Genomic DNA, 26,303 nt, shown 5'->3' on the forward strand with positions numbered 1-26,303 from the left:
ATGCCAATCTGCATTAACGAATTTACGAAAACCAATTTACATGTTAAGATCTCTGAGGAAGGGAGATGGTTCTTTTACCTTCAGCTTTGTTTTTCCTTTGTATTTATTTTAACGCTGAACGTTTAAATATTCCCCACCTTACTTTGTTACCCTATAGCTTCCTTGTAGGCACTACTTGACTCAGGCTGCAGTTTCATCCTTGCCTTTGCCTTAGCGGCATTAGAAAGAGCACAAATGGCCAGAACGGCCACTTGAGGTCAGAGTTCCAAAGGGAACCAGAGCTATGGGTGCTCCATCCAATCAATTATTAAAGCATCATGACTGAAGAACAAATCAACCTATCAGCTCCTACTGGAGAAGTCCGGACCAAGGAGGAAGCTTAGGGGTTAAAGTCACAGTTTGTGGTATCCAAAGGGGTCAGGCGTAAGCGTAGTCTAGTTCAGGCAAAAGTTCAATAAGGCAGGCAGCAAGAATCAGAATCATATTCTAGCAGAGGGTCAGGAATCCAGGAACCATTAAATAAGCAATTTAGGAAAACCAGGAACACAATTCAGCAATTCCTATAATCAGGCATTTAACCCGTGACCTGGAAGTCCTTTTATTTTCAAATTCCGTGCCGGGCGCACAATGTCATCGTTCCGGCGTCAAGGCGTTAGCCCACAAGGATCATGGGGGCCGCCATCTTGGATGCGACGCCGCCGTCCCTATGTAATATATGCATCCGTCTAAAGAGAATATGATGGGACTTCCTTGTAGAAAGGTGGGTCGAATTTTCGCCGCTTAGGGAATTTGCCCCATAGTCTGTTATTGCACACATGCTGCAGACTTCAGCCCTAAATTGCCTCAAGTATGCCTTTTAGTCCCAAAGTCTGCCCTGTATGCCCAGTGTTTACAGTAACAGGTGGAGAAAATGCAAGAGAGGTCTGTAGGGAACCATAGGGCAAAAACCCCCTATGGTTTGGTCCCCTTCTAAACTATTTCCTCTCTAAGTCCCAGCACATGTATCCTAGTTACCTGGGTGTGATACTTATTCTTCTTCTGGCCTATTCCTCTATGCCCATTTTTCTCTTCTTCTGTTGCCTTCATCTTTTTAGAGGGGTGGATGTCTGCTGGGGACTTGGGGGACTTCAATAAAGGGACAACTCATTTAGTGAAGTAGGGGCTTAGTCAGCAATATGATTAGTTCTATCACAGACACTCTAGGAGTGTAAGTTAGGCAGACATAACTATGAAGAGCAGCCTTGTACTCCAACTTAGGGTTGATAGATGCATGTAGCTCTCTCAACAAGGTATTCCTGGTCTTAAAGTATAAGGATCACAGTTTGGAAAGGGACTCAGGCTTGCATCTACTCCCTGAATGGATCTGGGCCATTAAGCTAGAATCACAATCTGAACCAAGGTAGGGTTACAGGTCATTCACTGAAAGTGCCAGAGAATGCCTTCTAGTGCTCATTCACAGACTCCCCCATTGCACTTGTTTCTGCACTTATAGCACCCTGCCTTCCACCTGATAAAGGTGTGCCAATAACCTTACAGCTTACACTTCAGTTCATTGGGTTTAACCTTTAAACTGAATTCAGCTCTCCTGAACTGCTCTGTCAACAGCGCTTTTGTATATAAAAAGAGCTTTGCCTTAAGGGACAGATTTGGAATAAGATTTTCTGTCTTTCTGCTCTCTAAATGACAGGCAAAAGAAGCCCTCCCACCATTTGTTCTCATCTTTTCCCCATATACAGTTATACAAGATCCAATTATTTGCCCTTCATCTGTATGCGCTGAGCTCTGGCACCTGCCGAAATTAAACTTTTGTGGAAATGAACTTTTTTTATTTTTCTATGCTGCATAATTCATAGTCGTGAAGCAAAGGAAAAATTAATTTCAAACAGAAACAGCGTTCCACTCCAGGGGAAATAGCATGAGAGGAGAACCGCACAATTGAAACTAGAAAAAAACAAAGAGAAAACCACAAGACACATAAAAATCAAGAATAACTTGTAGCCGTAGGGACACATGGGACAAAGGAAACCATTGAACAGATAAGTCAACCATCCTTAAACTGCATGAGATTAAATTCAGTTTGGAGAGGGAGCCGAGGCATCTATGGTCATGCAATGTTTGATTTTAAATAATGGCACTATGATCATATCAGTCCCCAACTACCAATGAAATGAAATTGCAGGAGCCAGGAGGATCCACTAGAGGGCGCGCATAAGTACTGGAATTGGTTGTGGTCCTTCTCACATAAAAAGCAGATTTCCAATTACATTTATTGGCCACATTGCTTGCTGGAGTCTTGGGGGTGGGATGTAAGAAGGAGGCCATCCCACAGGCATCACACTCTGTATTTCCACCTTGAGAACATCCAATGAATCATACAATAGCAGCTATGATACATCAGCTGATAAGATTTATAAAACTCAATACTTATTGGGATTGGCGGGCAGCCATACATGTGCCGAAAACGGCACATGTATGGACAGCTTTTCTCTTAGAGGCTCGCCCTCAACTATGTCATGAACTGATAGCAAAGGAACCGGGAGCCCGTAATTCTTTATCCTCCAGCAGTAACTAATTGAAAATTACCAAGTCTCAGTTGGAGATCAAGGGCCTTGTTTACAACGTGTTCTTCAGGTTGCACCCCTAGTTACAGGTCTTGGTGCTCCAGAACACTCCAGAGCACTATTACTTGTGCCTTTTCCATGCATATTGTGCTGCCTGCATTCAGCAGCACTGTATTCATGAGGGTCAGCTAGGTTCAGTGCCAGCCAACGTAGATAGGCCATCCAAGTCTAGTCACTCAATCGCCCCCTTGTTCATCGTCTGTACTACACCAGCCCTTTAGGTAATGCAGAGTTATAGAAGAGCCCAAACCGAAAAAGGAGAAAGTCAATAGAAAAGATATGTATTTGGCATGCCCCCCACCATAGGAGCATACTCTTCTGCCTTCAACTAGCTTAGGCCCTGAATTAGTGCATGGTGTTATCATGTTCTGTAGTTACCACCTGGATATGTGCCGCAGATGCTTTATGGTTGGGTACAAAGGGGTACAATTTGTGCCCATTATGGTTCCAGCACTTGCATCACCCCAACAAAAGGTGTCATTTACTATGATCCCGGACACAAGGGTGCAAAAGCACTTCATAAAATACTTCTCCGTTTCAAATTGCACAGGAAAAATAATGCACATTGTAACAATTAAATCAGTGCTCAATGATGGGTGTGATGTTTGCGAGCAGCCATGTATTGTCTGGATCTACTGAACCATAGCTGGTGTGTGTGTGTGTACTGCTGGATCACTGACGTTCTCTAAGAAGGTGGAACTTGGATACAGTTTGGGGAATGTAATAAAAGTCACTAACAGAATACAAATGAGCAAAATGAAGAATACAAAATGAGCATTTTGCTTTGTAACACTGCTCATTAGCCAGTTATTATATCAGTTATGGAGCAGAATTGCTGTGTTTCTGTGTGTATTGAGCCCATTAGTACACACTTTATATATCTCCCAGTTGTGCAATATTGGTGTCAACTGCACCTTTGCTCTGGTTTGTGCCGTTACTGCTCTCATGAGCACAAGGGAGCCCTTTAATTAACATTTCTATTGCAAAGTATTATTATTTTTACAACACATCTTTTTGCACGGGGTTTTGGCTGCTCCATCACAAACGGCCGTGGAGTTTCCCCCTTTTTTACTCTTTGTTAAATAAAAATAGTGTTATTGGCGTATTTCGGCAGATTACTCCTCATTAGTGCCAATTTATTTGCACGTTGCATGTGTGGGCACAACTGCACTAATGACCCGTGGGCAGATAAAAAAAAAACATCAAGAGATGGAAGAGGCTCAAATCAAAAGCCGATTTCTGTTGGAGAAATTTGGTGGTGAAAATGTGTGGGAGGAAAAGGAGATCTGTGTGGACAGTTTTATGATAGTTTTATACATCCTTGTTAGGGATCTTTCTCACAGCAATGATTGCAGTGTCACTTTCAGGCTGGTTTCTGTCATTTCTGAATAAAACAGGCTTTTCTTAGGGAGAACCAGCTGTGCATTACGGCTCTGGGTAGCACTGTAATTTGTTTTATCAGTCATCACCTTCCAGTATCAAACTGTCAGCCTGTCCTGATTTAATAGTCTAGGCTGTTGCCAAACCATAGCTGGGACACTTGGCTGAGAGCCCTAAAAAAAATGAAATATAGGCCATCGAAAGCTTTCACTGTGAATGGATTGGAGAAGAACCCAGCACATAATATTGTGTTATAATAACATGCCGCCTTATAGAATAATATGTATGAACCCTCTTGGCATGGAGTCTGTCAAAGCCATTCATTTGAAATTAGAGCTTTTAAAGCTATAGATCCATGTCACTCCATATATATTGGTACAGGTATGGGATCTATTATCCAGAAAGCTCTGAATTACAGAAAGGTCATCTTCCACTGACTCCTTTTTATCCATATAATCCAAATGTTTAAACAACGATTTCCTTTTTCTCTGTAATAATAAAACAGTACCTTGTACTTGATCCCAACTAAGATATAATTAATCCTTATTGGAAGCAAAACCAGTCGATTGGGTTTATTTAATGTTTACATGATTTTCTAGTAGACTTAAGGTATGAAGATCCAAATTACACAAAGATTTGTTATCCTGAAAACCCCAGGTCCCAAGCATTCTGGATAACAGGTCTCATACCTTTATAGTTATTTCCAGGCTGCTAAAAGAAACATTCACTATGTTGTCAGCCAATGGGGCGAATGGTAGAACCATCAGCTCTGTAACTAGGATATGCCAAGGGCCATGGTCTTCTAGGCAGTGGGTATATTCACATTTAGGAGGAAAAGTGGGGTTTTGTGTGATTTATCTGCTTTTTTGATTTGTAAGTCAGGCACAAGGTGCACAGTGCTGTGGCTTTATATGTTACACCTGTAAAATGTCCAGGTCCTCTCTGCCCCTAACTCTGGCTGTATTGGGTCAGTTAACAATGGCCTGACTCTGCTTTGCTTCCGGGGGTGTTATAGTAAAGGCAGCAAACCTTGGGATGGAGACCCAATAGTACAAGGGGCAGGGCCGGATTTATAATGTAGGTGCCCCTAGGCCGCGTGGTCCTAATGCCCGTCCGCGGATCCGCACCTCCCGCAAATGCAAACACCTGAGCATTGGTGCTCCTCAGCTAGCGGCCGGGCAGCATGCCGCCCCCTTAAAGTTTGCCGCCCTAAGCCTGGGCCTTTTTAGCCTTGCCACAAATCCGGGCCTGCAGGGGGGCCCAGAGTGAGCCCTGGTTGATGCACAGTTTCTTTATAAGTAGGTATGCAAAGTATACAAGCGTAGCGGGTACAAAGTAAATGGCAAGGTTATGTTTCTGTAATTTGGATCTCCATCTCTTAAGTCGAATAAAAAATCATGTAAACATTAAATAAACCAATAGGCTGGTTTTGCTTCCAATAAGGATTCATTATATCTTAGTTGGGATCAAGTACAAGCTACTGTTTTATTATTACAGAGAAAAAGGAAATCACTGGGAAAAATTTAATTATTTGGTTAAAATTTAGTCTATAGATGCCCTTCCCATCATTTTTAACAGGTTTTCAGCTAATGGATCCCATACCTGTACGGTTTATTTGCTTAATGATTGCAAGATATAAGCACTGGCACTGGCTAGGGATGGGCACATTTTTTAGCCTTGTTTCGCCGCGAAAATGATACCCATAGACTTGTATGTCGCCGTGGGTTAGAAAAAAATTTAGACGCCCATAGACTTTAATGGGCGTCGGCGACATTTCGCTGGGGGTGAATTTTTGGGGAAGCGAAACCGGTCAAATTCGCCCAAGCCTACTGGCACTGGCACATGGTTTTTTTAATACACAATTTTCCACAGCACAATACTGTAGTTGTTTCTCTTTAAGTAAAAATGTCAGACTTGAGGCCTCCAGCAGAAATAAACTACAATTCCCAGCATCCTCAGCCAGCTGTGGCTTAACATGACAAGGAATGGGAAAGCTATTTTACAGTTTGTGATAAGAAATTATATATATATATTAAGAGAGAGAGTGAGTAGGCAGCATAGATCCTGTCAAGTTTAAACCTGACATAAAATAGGAAGCTATTTCCCGATGGCTGATTAGGAAATAGGGATTCAGACAACAGCAGCTGCCCTTCAGCACAGAGCTAGACAGGCAGAGGTTAAAAAGGACACGTATTGCTTTTGCACGTTTGTTAGAACTGCCAAAACAGCTTTTTTTTGGTATCTTATTAGAAAACACAGACACTGTTTATCTTCACACCAGTCTAGGTGCCCTCTTCCTTTTCATTTCTCCTTGAATCCTGCTATTGTTATTATTATTATCCTTTATTTATATAGCACAGAGAATTTACACACCATTCACATCAATCCCTTGCCCAGAGGAGCTTACAATCTTATAAGGTACCTATCACATTCATACTGACTTTGGTTAGTTTAACAGGAGAATTGAACCTGCCTGTATGTTATTTTGGAGTGTGGGAGAAGACTGAAGAGCCCTGTGATAATACAGTAATAAAAAAGGCCCCTGTCACCCACTCACTGCTAAATTAAGCATTAGGACTATGCTGGCACACTAGTCATTCCTATGGCAAGCAATGGGGAAAGCCCTGGACCCACGTTGATTACTGGCATTTATAGTGGGTGCACTTTGCTATCCATGTGCAGTATTTGTTGTTGACGTATAATTCAATAAGCAGGGACAATTTTTTTGGTTTTGGGGTTCCACAATTCTGTACACCTCACACCCTCATTACCATGTGCCTGTTAGGGTTGCCACCTTTTCTGGAAAAAAATACTGGCCTTCCTATATATTTATCTTTTTTTGCTATTAATAACATTGGAAACAACCATCATTTTTAATGGCCTGGCCGGTAAAATACCGGCCAGGTGGCAACCCTAGTGCCTGCGTGGAACCAATTTGTTAAACTCGAACCCGACCAGCGACCTGCAACTAAGGTTGCCATCTTTTCCTATATTTGTTACCGGCTGGTGGGGGGCGGGAACAAAAGGGGCGGGACCGTGACGCAAAAAGAAGCGAAGCCATGAAGCAAAAAGGGGTGGGCGACGACGCAGAGAACCGAAGACGGAGGACAAAAGCTAAGTTACAGGGGATTGGGGACAGGCCGAGGGGTCTTTTTGAAGGTTATTACAAATTTACCGGCAGCTACATTGCTGGTAAACTTGTAATACTGGCCCCGGCCCCTGGCAGGTGCAACCCTACCTGCAATCCGGACCCGCAACCCGCATACTTACGCACTTGGACCCACTACCCAATCCACAAGTACCTTATCTGCAACCCGATCCGTTGACCATCAAGAATCAGGAAGTTCTGTCATTGTAAACCTGAAGTGACATCATTAGAAGTAGAGTAAAACTCGCTATTGAGAAAACCTGCGACCCACAAACCTGGAGAACCGCTGACCCGCGTCTATACCCGCTCCCGGGAACTTCTACCTGCAACCCACAGGCTACCGCAGTTTTTTGCGTGTAACCCGCGGGTACCCGACCCGCTGCAGGACTCTACCATGTGCCTGTGTGATTCACAGTATGTCTTTTAAACATAAAACAAACAGAAACTTGGAGAGGTAACTGGCTTTTAAATAGTTTGCTCCACGGGACTACTGATATATAGGGGCAGATTTACTAAAGGGTGAAATGACTAATGCTGGCGAATCGTTCGTTTGCCGATTTATTAACGGGCGCAGGCGTAACTTCGCTAGCGAAAGAGACAGACGCTAGTGGTCATTTGCACTCTATCGCCAAGCGAATTTTCGCTCTGGCAAATGGATGTTACTCCACAAATTCACTACGCCAGCTCAGACCAGGTAAAGTGCAATCTTCTTCCTCAATGTTCTGTTACTTACATCATATTTTTAGTGGAAAAAGTCCCAAAAAACGCTGGCGTCTGTGATAGCCCGCAAAAGTCTTACATTTATTTTTTTGGGGTAACCAGGTTCCCCCATACATTTTCTAACATATGGAACATAAACTATATACTGGGCTCATGTGTAGGGCAATATAACAACTCTATTTTCTTTTATTAAGGTTCCCTGGGCTTGTGTAATATAATGTATTTTCTACAGCATATACGTCCATTCAACTTTATAATTTCCCGCTGTATGCAAATTAGCCTGAGCAAAGACCTCTAACGAAGTTTTCGCTAGGCATCATTGACTGCTAGCACATCTTCGCTTTGATTACCGAAGTAACGATTGCGAAAATTTGCCAGCGTTCAGCGCCCCGGATGCAACCTTGCATTTTAGTAAAATAACGTGTAAGCGAATTTTCGGCTGGCGAAGTGTAGCGATGGGTGCAAACCCGTCGCTGGCGAATTTTCGCATGTTAATAAATTTCCTCCTTAGAGAGAGAGAAAAGCATATCCCCCTAGGGGACCAAAGAAGAGCCAAATTTTTTTGCAAGGACCAGGGGAGGTTTGGGGGGATCTCGGAGGGGGTCGGGGAAGGGGTCGGGAAGGGGTCGGGGAGGGGGTCAGGAGGGATGGGTGAGGGGATCAGAGGGGTCGGCATCCAATTCTTGCACTGGCGTCCAATTCTTGCACCGGCATCCAATTCTGGCACCCCGTGTTAATTGTTAATTGGTGATTAATTGTTTTGGGTGAATACCAAACAAATCTGAACCCTAAATTAAATATGCAAAGCAGGGCAAGGAAGGGTGAGAACTGCGGATGTAGTGCGTGGTTAAAATTTATTTACTTCCTTGTAGGGATGCTTCAAATCCACTATTTTGGAAGGAAAGGAAAAAGTGGAAAACATTTTTTTTACTTCCTTGTTTTGTGACGAAAAGTCACGTGATTTTCCTGATTCGGTTTGGCCAGGCATAAGAATTCAGCTGAATCTGAATCCTGCTGAAAAAGGCTGAATCCCAGCCGAATCCCGAACCTAATCCTGTATTCGGTTCATCCCTACTTCCTCAAGGATATTATAAGTTACAGAGGAGTTCCATGACCATATAAAATAGGGATGCACCAAATCCAGGATTTGGTTTGGAATTGGTTCGGTATTCGGCCAAATCTTTCACCAAGGATTCAGCCGAATCCCAAATAGTGGATTTGGAGCATCCCTAATATAAAAGCATGAGGCCATGTTACCATGGAACTCTTTATTATAATACACAAGTTTCAGTGAGTCATGTGAAAGACATGACATCATTAAGCTCCGATTATTAGCAATGACATCACTAAGCACCGTTTATAAGGATAGAATTTACAGGCTATTCATGGTTCTTTTGTATTATAAAAATAGAAGGATATTCATGTACGTGGATTCTTGCATTTTATATAGAGAACCCTGTACCCCCTATTGTAAAATATATAGTGAATAAAGTACCCCCTTTTGTAAAATATAAGGATATTATAAGTTACCGAGGAGTTTCATGACCATATAAAAACACGAGGCCGAAGGCCGAGTGTTTTTATACAGGTCATGGAACTCCGAGGTAACTTCTAATATCCTCATATTTTACAACTGGGGGTACTTTATTTATTATAATGCACACATTTCAGTGAGTCATGAGACAGAAATGACATTAGAACTCACCGTTTATAACTGATGACATCAGAACTCACCGTTTATATGGATATAATTTACAGGATATTCATGGCTTTTGTGTATTATATAGTGAATAAAGTACCCCCTTTTGTAAAATATAGGGATATTATAAGTTACCGAGGAGTTTCATGACCATATAAAAACACGAGGCCGAAGGCCGAGTGTTTTTATACAGGTCATGGAACTCCGAGGTAACTTCTAATATCCTCATATTTTACAATTAATAATACACAAATTTCAATGAGTCATGTGACAGAAATGACATCAGAACTCACCGTTTATAACTGATGACATCAGAACTCACCGTTTATAAGGATATAATTTACAGGATATTCATGGCTTGTGTATTATAAGGCTATTATAAATCCCGGAGGAGTGGCATGACTATATCGAGGCTGAAAGCCTTGTGCTTTTTTTACAGGTTATGGAACTGCAATGCCACTTCAAATATCCTCATATTTTTCAACAGGAGGTTCTTTATTTTATAACACTCAAGTTTCACTGAGACATGTTACAGAAATGACATCACCATGCACTGATTTTTATTGATGATGACATCATTAAGCACCGTTTATCATTTACAGCATATTCATGGTTGTTGTGTATTATAAGGATATACTTTACAGGTTACCTCTGGCTTTTTTTACCATTTAATCCCAAACCCAGTTTCATATTTTTCAGTCACTTCTTGATCACTCAGTTTTCGTTCTCACTGTTAAGTCTACACTTTTGATATTTAACAAAGAAATTCCAATCAGTCCCGCGGCGACGCTTTCTAAAATCACTGTATAATCTGTAGCACCTGAGTCATTTAAAATCCCAGGCACCGAGGCTACAAAGCCGTCCTGCAAACACAGCGTCATTATCCGCACACAAACAAGAAACGTACACAGAACAATATATATATATATATATATATATATTCATGCTGTTAGCTGGAAATAGCTGCTTTCAACTTCATACATATACATCTTAGGGAAAACTCGTTGATAAGTTTTATTTCCAGTAGCAAGCGGAAGACTAACGGCGTCTGAAGAAATTGTTGATTGTGTCATGTAATATTGCTGCTAATGGCACTGAGCCTGAATAATTATTCTCCCCAATTTTATGCCATTATAAAGAATTTGCATGCTTTATTTGCCATACAACCGAAGGCGGCCTTGTTACGCTTTAGACTAAATGAAAAGTATAAGTGATTTAAAAGGTTATAATTACAGTGAGAGCTTCAGGTGACAAGGACATAAACTGCGAAAGCACTCGGCGAGCTGCTTCTAGCGCCATCGCATGAGTTTTGTTGTGCAAATAGAACATTAATGCACTGCCTTTGAATTGGCATGGAGACTGGCAGCTGACACTGGCATCTGATTCCAAGAAACGATGCTGTTTTAGGCTGGTCAGCTGCTCCTGTCCATGTGTATAACGGCAATGATTACATTGGCACAAAGGAAATTTTATGGGGTACAGTGTTAAAAAGTTACAAATATTATGGGATCGGTTATCTGGAAACCCGTTATCCAGAAAGCTCAGAATTACGGAAAGGCTGTCTCCCATAGACAGCATTTTTTTTCAAATAATCCAATTTTAAAAAAATGATTTCCTTTTTCTCTGTAATAATAAAACAGTAACTTGTACTTGATCCAAACTAAGATATAATTAATCCTTATTGGAAGCAAAACCAGCCTATTGGGTTTATTTAATGTTTACATGAATTTCTAGTTGAACTAAAGGAGAATTCAACCCTAAAGTTAAAAAAAACCACTATCCCCCTACCCTACATAGACCCCTCCCTCTTCCACCCAGGCTAAATGTTATCTCGGGCAAATGCCCCTAAAGTTTTACTTACCCCTCGGTGCAGATTCAGGCATTGGAGTTCACAGGCGCCATATTCTTCTCTTTGGAAATCTTTGGAATGAGACCGGCAGTTGGAGCAATTTTCTGTGTCGCGACAACTGCGCATGCGCCGAAACTCACGAAAAATTGCCGATTGCGCCGGTCTCATTCTGAAGATTACTGACTCCAATGCCTGAATCTGCACTGAAGGGTAAGTAAAAAGTTTGGGGCATTTGCCCGGGGTAACACTGCAAATTCACTAAGCTGCGGAGTTGCACTAGCGCAGGCTTTGCAACACTTCGCCGCACTTCGCCACACTTCGCCAAGGCGCTGCTAATTCACTAAAATCCGAAGTTGCGCTCAGGGAGGCGAACAGTAGCGAAGTTGCGCTAGCGTTAATTCGTCAAGAAAAGCGAAGTTACGCTAGCGATGCCTAATTTGCATACGCGCCAAGTTAAAGTACAATGGATGTATATTTAGCAGCAAATACATTACACTACACAAGGCTGGGAAAGCTTCATAAGATAAAATAGAGTTGTTATTTTTCCCTATACATGTGCCCACTGTATAGTTTAGGTGCCATATGTTATGAAATGTAGGGGGGAAGGAGGGTACCCCCAAAAAAATGTACGCTCTTTTTCAGCCTATCACCCTTAAAAAAGGAAAAGACACCAGCGTTTTTTGGGACTGTCAACTTTTTTTGAAGCAATCCCTATCTACTCTATTGCACTTCACCTGGTCTGAGGTGGTGAAGGGAAGTCTGACGCAAGAGCTAACGTTCAGTACAATGCACAAATTAGTAAATTAGTGTAGTTAGGTCCCTTCGCCATAGCGCAACTTCGCCTGGCGTAAGGGTGCGATGTAGCACTAGAGTAGGTCCACTTCGCTAGCGAATTTACGCCAGCACCCGTTAGTAAATCAGCGAGGTAACGAAATGACGTCACGCTGGCGAATTTGCGCTAGCATTATGCGCTTCGCACTTTAGTGAATTTGCCCCTCTTAGGCTGGGTGGAAGAGGGAGGGGGTCTATGTAGGGTAGGGCTTTTTTAACTTAAGCGTTCAATTCTCCTTTAAGGTATGGAGATCCAAATTATGGAAAGCCCTAGGTCCCGAGCATTCTGGATAACAGGCCCATACCTGTATGCAATAACTATTTCAAAGAAGCTTTAGCAATATGCAAAGGGAAAATAATTATACTTTCATCTCTTAACATTTCCTTTAGCTATCAGGAAACATTTAAAATGAAGTTAGACATCTCACATCCCTCCACATATTGGTCATGTTGTGCCCTCAAGGGAGCTGGATTCAAGGTCACTCTTCTAACACTTTGTTTACTTCTCATTTACAAATGGCATCGATGAATGGCAAGATCTTGGCATTTGTCTTGTAAGGATGAATCAGCCTACTTTTACTTCTATACAAAGAACTAATCTCACCCAGGATAAAGGAAACCTCTCAGAGAAATGACGGCATGGCATGATGGGATTATTGAACCCTCTGATAATGCAGCACTTGAGCGATTTGGCCCAAAGCAATGTAGACTTAGAGGGCAGTGAGGCAACGCAAGGACAAACAATGTTTCAGAGAAAGCTCTGCTACTTTATAGTTGGTGAAACTTAATGATATTAAAGTACCTTCATGTTTGAATTTCCCCAAATGTAAATATTAAAAGCGTAAAATGTACTTATTTCTATTTGCCTTATTTCCCCAGGCATTACTGGCTCAGCTGGCAGTTTAACCCTTGTTTTAGCAGCGATTGCCTCATTGGCAGGCTGACCATAAGCTCCTTATCATTAGAAGCAGGGCTCCTATCATGTTTATAATTTTATTAAAAGAAGCCAGAATTGGCCTGCCATACAATTATCTTATTCCCCTGTATCAAGCACAGTTCTGCATTAGGGCAGAGACACACGTGGAAATTTGGGAAGATTTAGTCGCCCGGCGACAAATCGGCTCTTCTTCGGCGACTAATCTCCCCAAACTACAACTAAATCGACTGCGGGATGGCACTCGGATAGCCTCGTTTTCCGAAGTCGCCTGAAGTTTCCTCGTGAGGAACTCCCAGTGCCATCCTGCTGGCGATTTAGATTCTAGCCGGCACAAAGGCAGTTCGGGGGGAGATTAGTCGCCCGAAGAAGAATTTGTCACCGGGCGACTAATCTCCCAGAATCTCCATGTGTGTCTCTGCCTTTAAGGTTTAAAGGAGTTGTACCCCTTTGCGGTAAAGGGATTCTGCCATGATTTTTATGATGTTGTTTCTAAATTACACTGTTTACACTGCAAATAATGCACTCTACAATAGAAAATTTCATTCCTGAACCGGCAAGTGTATTTTTTTAGTTGTAATATTGGTGTGTAGGCGCCATCTTGGGTCATTTTGCCTGATCATGTGATTTCAGAAAGAGCCAGCACTTTGGGATGGAACTGCTTTCCGGCAGGCTGTTGTTTCTCCTACTCAATGTAACTGAATGTGTCCCAGTGGGACCTGGATTTTACTATTGAGTGTTGTTCTTAGATCTACCAGGCAGCTGTTATCTTGTGTTAGGGAGCTGCTATCTGGTTACCTTCCCGTTGTTCTGTTGTTAGGCTGCTGGGGGGAAAGAGAGGGGGTGATATCACTCCAACTTGCAGTACAGCAGTAAAGAGTGACTGAAGTTTATCAGAGCACAAGTCACATGACTGGGGGCACCTGGGAAACTGACAATATGTCTAGCCCCATGTCAGATTTCAAAATTAAATATTAAAAAACAGTTTGTTCTTTTGAGAAACGGATTTCAGTGCATAATTCTGCTGGAGCAGCACTATTAACTGATGTGTTTTATAAAAAAAAAAAATTCCCATGACAGTATCCTTTTAACTATTAGTATAATGTAAAGATTAATACTCTGAGACAATTTGAAATTGGTTGTAATTTTTTATTATTTGTGGTTTTTGAGTTATTTAGTTCTTTATTCAGCAGCTCTCCAGTTTGCAATTTCAGCCATCTGGTTGCTAGAGTAAAAATTACCCTAGCAACCATGCATTGATTTGAATAAGAGACTGGAATATGAATAGCAGAGGCTAGCCTTATAAAGCATTTGTTTTTTTTAGATGGGGTCAGAGGAGTCAGCAGAAAAAGGCAAATACCGTAATTAAAAAAAAGTATTAAAAATAAATAATGAAGACCAATTGAAAAGTTGCTTCGAATTGGCAATTCTGTAACATGCTAAAAGATAACTTAAAGGTGAACCAGCACTTTAAGGACAACAGTGGCCCTATAGCTATTACACAGCGTCATTTGAATCGATAAGTGAAGAACAGTTCCATCTATTATCAAGACGCATTATTTTCCTCCTAAAATTCTCCATTTCCCCACTTTTTGTTCAAAATGCAATAATTAAAATAAAAACCATTCAGCCGTGAAACAAGTTTGGATCAGATTTGTCTTCCAGATATAATGATACAAAAAAAGCATGAAGAGAATTGTGTACTGATTTAACTGCTACCAATAATATTTTATCTGCAACAGACTCTCGCATTCCGTTTGCTATTCCTTAGTCGTAACAGCATTGTAGAGTGCATATCTGGCTACTTTTATTATGTAGCGTGTATATTACATTTCAGTTTTTTTTTTTTCGTTTTTTTTTTTTTTCTTTTTCAGAAGGGTTTGTACTTGAAAATGGGTGTCTTTTGATGGATTGGCTTAGCTCATATTTTTGAGCCAACATTAATTTCCAAAGCAAAGTTAGTAAAGTTTTAGATGCATATAGTCTCATTAAATGAACACTGTCAAAATGGTGCCAAATATGCTCCGCTTTATACATTTTCCCGCATTTACATTCTGAATCCTGCTTGCCCTTTGCTTTCTCTCTCCACTGCCCACCCTCCCTCCCCTGTTCGTGGCAAAAGTAAGTATAAGTGCATGCGGGGGTCTAGCAGGGGGTGGAGGTGGGTGAGAATGCAGACGGTGGGTGAACGAACGTGCGGCAGGGACCCCAGAGGGAGTGTGGGGGTCACTGGACTGGGCTTTCCCAGTGGGACCCTAGTGGCAGTAATTCCTGTGTTCCCACAACAGGGGCGACAGAGCTAAAAGAATCATGCACACACATGATATTAATGCTGAATGCTGGTGCCATTCAGATGCTAAAATATTTGCCACATGTGCTAAATTTTCATCCGAAATTGCACTTTGCCCATGGCTCTTATCTTAAATTATCCCTATAAAATCCTATCACCCAATTTATCGGTGGTGCAACTATAGAGGAAGGAGACCCTGCGAGTCTCCGGGGAAATGGGGGCCCTGAGTGGGGTAGCAGGTGATTTTTGCGGGGGGGGGGGGGCAAATGTTATACCACTGTCATCCAATCCAAGAGTAACTAGACAGTAGTGAAATGCAGCTTGATAAAAAGTCAACCCACATCCGACTCCCCCGCTCCCAACCCAAACCAACAAGGTACCTCTATTTATAGACCCCTGCCTGCGCTTATACATAAAGGCTGCCGCAGTCAGAAGTTGGCAGAGTAAGTTTGCAGGGGGTTTGCAGGGTGAGGCTGGGCTGTTGGGTTTTGGGTTTTAGCCCAAACCCATCCACAAACTAGAAATCATATGCAAATGGTGGCACCAGGCCCGGACTGTGGGTTCTGTGGGCTACTGCAAGTTGCCATAGACAGACACTAATTATTGGGCTGGTGGGGGATGTTTGGACCTATGTGTACCTGAAATGATTAGGCTTATTTTGATTCCCAGTCCAGACCTGGGTGCCCCAGTCCCTGTGGTTTTTGGGCCGGCCCACAATTAGACAGCAAGTTAACATTCATCCCAAATCTTATGTTGCCCCCTAGCAAGATGGTGCTCTCTGCAAAAGGGTTAAACACTAGTAACCACTATAGATAGATGGATGGGCCCCTCTACCAGTGCCTACCTGCCGCGTATCGCCCCTGGGTTCCCACTATTATCTCTGCCTTTCTTAATTATTTCCTACTATGAGGCGACCAGATTTCAATTTCAATTGAGAACTTCAAACCGAAAGGCAACTTCAGAGAACGTCTGTTATCAAAGACATAAGCCCATTTGATTTCTGTGGTCTGTATAATTCACTCACTAGATAAAGGTGAGATGCCTGTATTAGACATGCGGCACCAGACATGACTAGATGCGCTTTATTGAATTCCCTAAAAATAAAAAGGGAAATCAATACGAGCAGTGGAGATGTATTTTTCTTCTAAAGGAAAGCAACCATAAAACAAGCTTCTAATTGGAGTCTGAGTTCATTTGTGCCACCTTAGAAGAAGGTCCCTGTGATTGGGGCTGAGAGAGAATCCATTTATGCATATCAACAAAGCAGGAGGCCAAAGGGCAACAACCAAATGAAAGTTTCTGAAGAACTGATGATCACAGAGAAACATTATTACTATTCATTGAAAAACAGATATTCTCAACAAAGCTTTACATGGTTATGGAACACCTTTGTGACATTTAATATCCTTATTAAATATTATCCTAAAGCCTTACTGTCCAACATCTCATTCCAAAACCAAAGGGATTAATATGAAGTTGGTCTTCCCATTTGCTGCCATAACAGTCTCTACTAGTGATGGGCGAATTTGAGCCGTTTTGCTTCGCCGAAAAATGTAATATAAATGAGCTGGAGAGAGTGAAGGATTTACCGCAAATAGTTTGATCAAATGATCGAACGAAAAATCGGTCGATCGAACGATTAAATCCTTCGAATTGAATAATTAATAGAAAGCCTATGGGGACCTTCCCTATAGGCTAACATGGCACCTCGGTAGGTTTTAGGTGGCGAAGTAGGGGGTTGAAGTTTTTTTTAAAGAGACAGTACTTCGACTATCGAATGGTCGAATAGTCGAACGATTTTTAGTTCGAAACGTTCGATTCAAAGTCATAGTTGAAGGTCGAAGTAGCCAATTCGATGGTCGAAGCAGCCAAAAAAATCATTCGAAATTCGAAGTTTATTTTTATTCTATTCCTTCACTCGAGCTAAGTAAATGGGCCCCTAAATGTTAACTTAAAGTGAACCACCCCTTTAAGGTTTTCTTTTATTGTAACTAGGGTTGCCACCTGGCCGGTACTTTACTGGCCTGGCCGGTTAAAATGTTGCATGATTGCAATGTTAAGTATAAGGAAAAAACGTTAAAAACGTAGGATGGCCGGTATTTTTTTCTAGAAAAGGTGGCAACCCTAATTGTAACCAGGGGCTCTAGTCCAAACCATAAAAGCAGCGTCAGACCATTATTCCTCATCCACCAAACGTTACAGTTATCATTATGCATTCAGGCAGGTAGTATTCTCTGGGCATCTGCCAAACCCAGGCTAACTGCCAGATGGAGAAGTGAGCTTCAGAGAACATTTTTCCAAGGGTCGCAATCTTTACGCCGAATGTGGCATCGATCAACAGTGTTTCACTTCATTATAGGTATGGGATCCGTTATCCGTAAACCCGTTATCCGTTCAGATTTACAGAAAGGCTGTCTACCATAGACTCAATTCCAATTAATTCAGATTTTTAAAACTGATTTACTGTTTTCTCTGTAATAATAAAACAGTAGCTTGTACTTGATCCAGACTAATATGTAATTAATCCTTATTGGAAGCAAAACCTATTGGGTTTAAATGTTTAAATGTTTGAATGATTTTTTAGTAGACAAGGTATTGAGATCCGAATTACAGAAAGACCCCTTTATCCAGAAAACCTCAGGTCTGAGCATTCTGGATAATAGGTCCCATACCTGTACCAAAAATAGTGAGTGCTTAGAGATATGTTAATTAAAAAACTGCAACAACAAACAATGGAGACCAGTTGCAAAGCTGTTTCAATTACTTTGCTTCAGTATATAAAATGGAAATTGAGATGGAAACTGTGCTGAATGTAACATTCAAACTTTTTAGTATGAGAAGCAATGCCATGAACAATACACCTGAGATCTCACGTGTGCCATTGCCCTTAACCTGTATTTCTCTTGTTTGAATGGAAGGGCTTGTTATCTATAAACACAGCAGCCAGGTGTCTCTTATCTTCCCCTACCATAGTCTCCTTCAGGTCAGGTTCAGACTATAGAGGTAATGTTCCCCAAGCTATTGGCGCTTACCTATTTGCAAGTGATAAGAATTTCGTAATTTCTAGTTGGATTCTAGGCAGCAGTGCCATATTCTCAAGCATTTCAGCAGAGTTGTTGCTGCTGTTGGCTTTCATCTCTCGTGCCCCTAATAATAGAATGCACTGAGTAGAGTCCTACATGGAACCAATTTTTTAAACCTGGACCGGCCCAGAACCACAGTCCACAACATGGACCCAAAATTCACATTTTTACTCACTTGTACCTACTACATGCCTGTACCCGGTTACAGTGTCAGACTGGGGAGGTCCAGCCCACTAGTGATATCACATCAGGGACCCCCGACCCCCCCTCCACCACCTCCAAAGGCCCCAGCTGCAACCCCCCTCCGCCTGCCTCACCCCACTAGGGGGCAAATTTACTAAAGGGAAGTGACTAACGCTGGCGAAAATTCGGCAGTGTGACATCATTTCGGGACTTCGCCGATTTACTAAAAGGCGCTGGTGAGATAGACGGTAGCGCTACTTCGCACTCTAATGGCAGGCAAATTTTTGCTCTGGCGAATGGATGTAACACTAAGATGCAGATTTTAATGAACGTTAACTCTTGCGCCAGACTTGCCTTCACCACCTTAGACCAGGCGAAGTGCAATAGAGTAGATAGGACTTCCTCAAAAATAGTCCCAAAAACGCTGGCGACTTTTCATTTTTCAGGGTGATAGGCTGCAAAAGATTGTAAATTTTTTTTGGGTACCCGGCTTCCTCCCTACATTTCCTAATATATGGCACATAAACTATACACTGGGCTCATGTGTAGGGCAATATAACAACTCTATTTTCTTTTATTAAGGTTCCCGGGCTTGTGTAGTGTAATGTATTTGCTGCAACATATACGTCCATTCAACTTTAATTTTAGCCAATGCTAGCGCAACTTCGCTTTGCTTGCTGAATTAACGCTAGCAAAACTTCTTCATCATTCAGCGCCCTGGACGCAACATTGCATTTTAGTAAACTAGCGTTGTCCTGCCGAATTTTCGCCTGGCGAAGTGTGACGATGTGAGCGAAGCCATCCCTGGCAAATTTCCAGAGGTTAGTGAATTTGCCCATAGGAGTGTTTCAGTTTCAGGCAGGCAGGGGGAGCAGGTCTGGGCCAAGGATCACCCCATTTTTTCCAGTGTCCCGTTGGCTCAGTCCAACCCTGCCCAGCTCCCTGTACCTGACCCAACCTGCAACTGCCTTACCCACAACATGCTGGTGATCATTAAACAGGAGGTGCTGTTGCTACAAACCGAGGAGTAAAATACAGATAATATAATATTATAATTATAGATAAGACCCGCAACCACCAGAATCTATACTCAAATTCAAACATTCTATCCAACAACCCCCAGGTTACCCACTTTTTTTACCCACTTTTTTTGTGGGCAAACCCCAGGGACCTGCGTGTACCCGACCTGCGAGCACCCAGGTTTCCTCCCATATTCCAAAATCATACAGGCAGGTTAACTGACTACTGATAAAACTGATCCTAATGTGTGTGAAGATGATAGGGACCATAGACTGTAAGCTCCACGGGGCAGGGACTGATGTGAGTAATATATATAATCTCTGTGAAGCTGCAGAATATGCTTGCACTATATAAAATAAAGCATAACAGTAATACATGGTTTTATGGTTATATAAAACCCAAGTACCATATGGCTGTGCTACATTGCAGAACACAGCAGTAAATCGTAACTGCAGAATAAACATTAGTGATTCTTTACAGTGCTGAATTAGAGATTGCACTTACTCGGCAGAGATTTTTTCCCCCCTCCTTTGAAAGCCTGGGGCGCTTACAGGTACCTTATCTTACACTGGAAGTGAAACCATATTCATATTTAATTGCATTTCTCAAGTCAGAGGAAGCTCAGATATGATTCTGACACATTCAGTTTAGCCTTCTGTTCAGCGCTATCACAAAGCGCTGCCAATACATTTCCATACAGTCGCTCACTTCTTTACATTCATATCCAGGTATCTGGTGGCTAAATGAGCACGCCGAGTACAGAGCTGGGTGTTCTGTTTAATGCAAGCGAACACTTAAAAGAAGCGCACGCTAAGCTGAGAAAATACCTTCTCGCCTTTTGCATAGTTGTTATTCTGTAGCATGATAATGAGAGGCAGCTCTTCAACAACTCCTGCTGCACACACAGGCTCTCATTACCCCGGCCGACAATAACACAGTGCTATAAACACAAACCAAGCTTTTACTATAAAGGGTTTTTTTTTAATTTTATTTTTTTTTAACCTCTATAAAAATGAGGCAAATTGACAATATAGGGCTCGCTCCCAAAGCTGAATTTGCGAAAACATACAGTATGCAAATGGTTATGATATTTAGCCTTAAACGGGTTGTTTGCCTGGAGTTAACTTTTAAGGTGGCCATACACGGGCCGATAAAAGCTGCCGACAGACTGAGTCGGCAGCTTATTGGCCCGTGTATGGGGGCCCCCGACGGGCTTCCCCGATCGAGATCTGGCCGAAAGTCGGCCAGATCTCGATCGGATGGGACTAAAAATCCTGTCGGATCGCGGCCGCATCTGTTCGTTGATGCGGTCCCGCGATCCGACCGCCCGTTTGCGTTCGCTAGGATCCGATCGTTGGGCCCTAGGGCCCACGATCGGATCAGCCCGATATTGCCCACCTCAAGGTGGGCATATCGGTGGGAGATCCGCTCGTTTGGCGACATAGTTTGATGTACAGAGTAGGGATGCACCGAATCCACTATTTTGGATTCGGTCGAACCCCCGAATCCTTCGTGAAAGATTCGGCCAAATATCGAACCAAATGCTAATTTACATTCCAGGAACCAAGGGTATATACTTTTCATAAAGTCATTGGAGACCCTTCATGGCTTGTGAGCTTTACAGAGCATTTGTTTTTTTATATGGGGTCAGTGACCCCCATTTAAAAGATAGAAAGAGTTAGGAGAATCAGGCAAATAATTAAAAAAACTATAATAAAAAATAATAAAGACCAATTGAAAAATTCACCCCAAGCCTTTATTAAAATCAACCTACTGTATGTGTAGAGTTGGTGGCTGGGTATAATGTATAGTTGGGAAACTGTACTGCTCACAGTAATAAGGGCTGAGAAAAAGGGCCAATGGAACCGTGAACTGTTTAAATAATGAGACGATAGAGTCGTACAGAGATGACATTTTTAGGACTGGTGCATCAGAGGGACCCTGGGGAATAGAGATGGTGCAGGTATAGCCAATCTGGTCTTGGTTTGGTGCCACATTGGCGTGGAGAAGAAGAAGACAAGTGGTCACTGGTCAGAGTTGGCCACTAACCCATCTACACTAGGGAGCAGGGTCCTTTTGGGGGTGTCATGGGTGGTGGGTTTGGGGAGAGAGGCCTCTGCATGGGACTGAAGCAGTTTCCTTCTCTTTTAAATCCACAATTGTGTTGCACAGCACGTACTGTAAAATTCTAACTCTTCTCCACTCCGGTGTCTTCCTAAAAGGAATGATAAGACTCTCCAATATAATAACCTACCGTAGCCAAACCCCAGGTACAATATATAATCACAGCCGAAAAAAATATGATAACATAGATCTACGCAAGTCTCAGAGCTCTGTAACAATGTAATGAAAAAAAAAAAAACTTCACAATATCAGAATTGGATTTTTTTTCCTACAGACATATATCATCTCTCCATAGAAACACCTGATCGAGTATAAAACAGCAGCAGGCTCCGATAATTTAATATAAGGTTCACAAAAGTGGAAACGGAGTCGGGAGGTGCTACAGTTTGATTGATGGGAATTGCTCATTTGTGTGGTATGGAAAGCGGCACTTTAATGTAAAGGATGGCACGGGGCCTCTGGGCATTCTCACTGCTGCAGACTGGCCAAAGATCGAGACTACTGACATGGGCTTCTCCATTGGTACTCTAGTAGCTACTACCTGCTTTCTATCAGTCTGCTGGATGGCACATTTCATAGAAAATAAAGCATACTCTGTACTAATGTTACTTTTATACTACCCAGCTCCTGTTTTTAGTGATGGCCGAATTTATTCATCAGGCGCAAATTTGCAGAGACAAGGTAAGATGAGGGCTGTGTTTCAAGGGTTACTGCCTGCTCTGCTTTCATTTCTTAGCAGAAACAGGAATTTTCGGCAGACTGAATTTTTTCAGTCTGACTGAAGCAGGGGCTGAACTCAAGGGCCTACCTCCTGGCATTTGACCTTCTCCTCCTCCATGAGCACCCCTTCCTTAAAGGAGAAGTAAACCCTAAAAATGAATATGGCTAAAAATGGCATATTTTATAACTTATTGCACCAGCCTAAAGTTTCAGCTTGTCAATAGCAGCAATGATCCAGGACTTCAAACTTGTCACAAGGGGTCACCATCTTGGAAAGTGTCTGTGACACTCACATGCTCAGTGGGCTCTGATTGGCTGTTGAGAAGCTAAGCTTAGGGCTCGTCACTAATTATCCAGCAGAAAATGAGCTTCCCCTGTAATATAAGCTGATGCTACAGGTTTGCTGATTATTAAATTCTGATGCTAATTGCACTGGTTTCTGTGCTGCCATGTAGTAATTATCTGTATTAATTACTAATCAGCCTTAGATTGTGACATTTCTATTCTATGTGTACTGTATATTGTGAGTGGGTCCCTAAGCTCAGTAAGTGACAGCAGCACAGAGCATGTGCAGTGAATCAGCAGAAAAGAAGATGGGGAGCTACTGGGGCATCTTTGGAGACACAGATCTTTACTGCTAAAGGGCAGTGGTTGCCTTGGGCTGCTACAGAAGCACAAAACAAAATGTACAACATTTCTAGCTTTCTTTATTTAAGCAGACTTGGAATCTGGGAAAGGGGAGTGGGCTTAGGATCCTGATGGTGGGAACATTCTTGGGATCCGGGTGGGGGAGCAGGCCCGGGTCTAGTGTCCCACACTGGGCCAGATTCATTTCAGTGAGAGAAAAAGTTATCTCCTGGTTTATCACGTGAAAAGTCATAGACGAGATTTAATTCGAGGAGAAAATGTTTTCACTAATTCTCTTACAGTGTTTTCCCCATAGACTTCAATACCATGAGATGTTTTTTTATGAATTGAATTGCATCTCAAATTGAATTTTGTCCAAGAGTTTTCACGTAATAAACCTTTTTCTCTCTGAACTGAATCTGGCGCACTGTTGGTAGAGAGGACATCAGTGGGGGTGCAGTCAGGGGCCTCGTGGCAGAGGAGGGTGGCCACAGATGTAACAATTATGATGTTTCCTGGAAAACTGTAGAGCTGAATCGTCAGATTTACAGGTGGAAACACTAGAATTCTACCTGTATCTGGCGGTTCAGCACTACTAATGGCCGATGTTCGAGTGCCTTCAAGGTTGCCCAAACAAAATTTTCCGGCCAGCCCAAATCATCTGCCATATCAGTCAGTTCATCTCCCACCGTACACGCACCGGATATCGTACGAAAATTAGTTTTGTACGATATTATCAATGCGTCTATGGCCTCCTTTACATCGTATGGTGGATTAGGGTGTGATTGTGCATTTGAGAGGCAATTTTTTTCACTGGGACCCCATTATAACTGTAGCAGGGCCAACCACCCAAGGAGCCCAAGTGACAACTGAGCTAATAATTGTGGCCCTGACACCTTAGTAGGCCCCATGATTACTGATGGCAACCATGACTGGTAGAACTAGATAAGCAGTGATCCCCAACCAGTGACTCCTGAGCAACATGTTGCTCATCAACCCCTTAGATCAGGGATCCTCAACCTTTTTAACCTGTGAGCAACATTCAGATGTAAAAAGAGTTGGGGAGCAACACAAGCATGAAAAATGTTCCTGGTTGATGCCAAATAAGGGCTATGATTGGCTATTGGTAGCCGCTATGTGGACTGCCAGCCTACACGAGGTTCTGTTTAGTAGAACATCAGTTTTTTATGCAATGAAAACTTGCCTCAAGCCAGGAATTAAAAAATAAGCACCTACTTTGAGGTGAGAGCACTGAGAGCAACATCCAAGGGTTTGGGGAGCAACATGTTGGTCATGAGCTACTGGTTGGGGATCACTGCTTTAGATGTTGCTCCCAGTGGTCTCAAAGCAGGGGGAAAGGCACAGAGACAAGGGGAAGTGTTAAAAGTAGTGATGGGCAAAATTCGCAAAACGGCACGGCGTCCACTTTTTTTGATGCCGGCAAATTATAGCGGCAGTTTGGCGAATTTATTTGCCGGTGGCGAATAGCGGGAATTCTCTGCGAATTCGCGCCTGGCGAATAAATTCACCTATCACTAGTTAAAAGGACAACTGCCTGATTGGTTTTATTTTTCACTACATAAATAGATATTGGAAGTACTAGACAGGAGCCTTGTATGTAGATACAATGAGAAAGAGTTACTGCTTCGCTGCTACTACTACTGCTAAATAATACAGTCGTAGCACCAGGTACAGAAGGTCATCATCATCATCATCATTTATTTATATAGCGCTGTCAAGATACGCAGTGCCTAATATATAGGGAAAGTGTTGGAAGGGTTACTGCCTGCTCTGCTACTAAAACATGCATTGTTAGTACTAGAACTGTGCCTAATAAATGTGACATTGACAGAGACAAAGAGGAAGCATCTGATATTAATGCCCACCAGATAATCATTTAACGGTGACGTCACTGTTATTAAAGTCTATTTGTCTGTAATGCTGATGAGATATTGTTCCATTTGGCACTACCAACTCTACCCAGATGCACCCCCTTCTTCTGCGGCTGCTGCTGCTGCTAACAAGGAAAGCCTTGTAGTGACTGGATGCGAGCGGGTGCTGCCTTGGCAGCCCTTTGGGAGTCTACATAAGAAGAAATAATAAATGCAATACACTGGCTTACTGAGGATAGACAAGCACCTGGACTTATGGAGGAGACCTCAGCTGTCCTGGTTTAGAAAAAAAAGAATGTAAGCTCTAATGATCAGTATGCAATCTGTAGGTTTTATTTACACACCCTTCTATTGTACTGAATTATATGTCAGCACTGTATCCATAAGTAATAATGATAAAAATACAGGTATTGGACCTGTTCTACACAATGCTCGGTACCTGGGGTTTTCTGGAGAAGGGATCTTCATGCCTTAAGTCTACTAGAAAATCATTTAAACATCAAAGAGGTGGTTCACCTTTAAGTTAACTTGTAGTATGTTGTAGAATTGCTAATTCTAAGGTCTTCATTATGTTTTTGAATCATTTGCCTTTTTCTTCTGACTCTGTCCAGCTTTCAAATGGGGGTCACTGACCCCATCTAAAAACAAATACATATTTATTGCTATTGCTTCTTTTTATCACTCGTCTTTCTATTCAGGCCCTTTCCAATCCATATTCCATTTTCTTATTCAAATGCATGGTTGTTAATGTAATTTGGACCCTAGCAACCAGATTGCTGAAATTGCAAACTAGAGAACATCTGAATAAAAAGCTAAATAACTCAAAAAACACAAATAATAAAAAATAAAAACCAATTGCAAATTGTCTCAGAATATCACTATCTATATCATACTAAAAGTTAACTCAAAGGTGAAAAACCCCTTTAAATAAATCCAGTAGGATTGTTTTGCCTCCAATAAGGATAAATTATATCTCAGTTGGAATCAAGAACATGGTACTGTTTTATTATTACAGAGAAAAAGAACAGAGATATTTCTTAAAATGTGAATTATTTAATTAAAATAGAGTTTATGAGTGATGTCTTTCCCGTAATTCATAGCTTTCTGGATAATGGGTTTCCAGATAACAGATCACATACCTGTAAGACATTTTGCCATATTCAGTGGCAAATGCTTTTCTGC

The 26,303-nt window shown here is 42.0% G+C and overlaps 1 protein-coding gene across 2 annotated transcripts in view; it reads right to left on the reverse strand.

Moving 5' to 3' along the window:
• plpp4.L (phospholipid phosphatase 4 L homeolog) overlaps positions 1–26,303 on the reverse strand; it is a 66,102-nt gene that overhangs the window by 34,836 nt on the left and 4,963 nt on the right. Inside the window, 1 exon segment of one of the 2 annotated variants that reach the window (NM_001095241.1) lies at positions 7,425–7,539. The exons of the other annotated variant lie outside the window; for it this stretch is intronic. The gene's annotated coding sequence lies outside the window, so the exon portion shown is untranslated. 2 annotated transcript variants of the gene reach the window in all.

The sequence above is a fragment of the Xenopus laevis genome, chromosome 7L (genome assembly GCF_017654675.1).
Source record: "Xenopus laevis strain J_2021 chromosome 7L, Xenopus_laevis_v10.1, whole genome shotgun sequence".
Taxonomy (NCBI): domain Eukaryota; kingdom Metazoa; phylum Chordata; class Amphibia; order Anura; family Pipidae; genus Xenopus; species Xenopus laevis.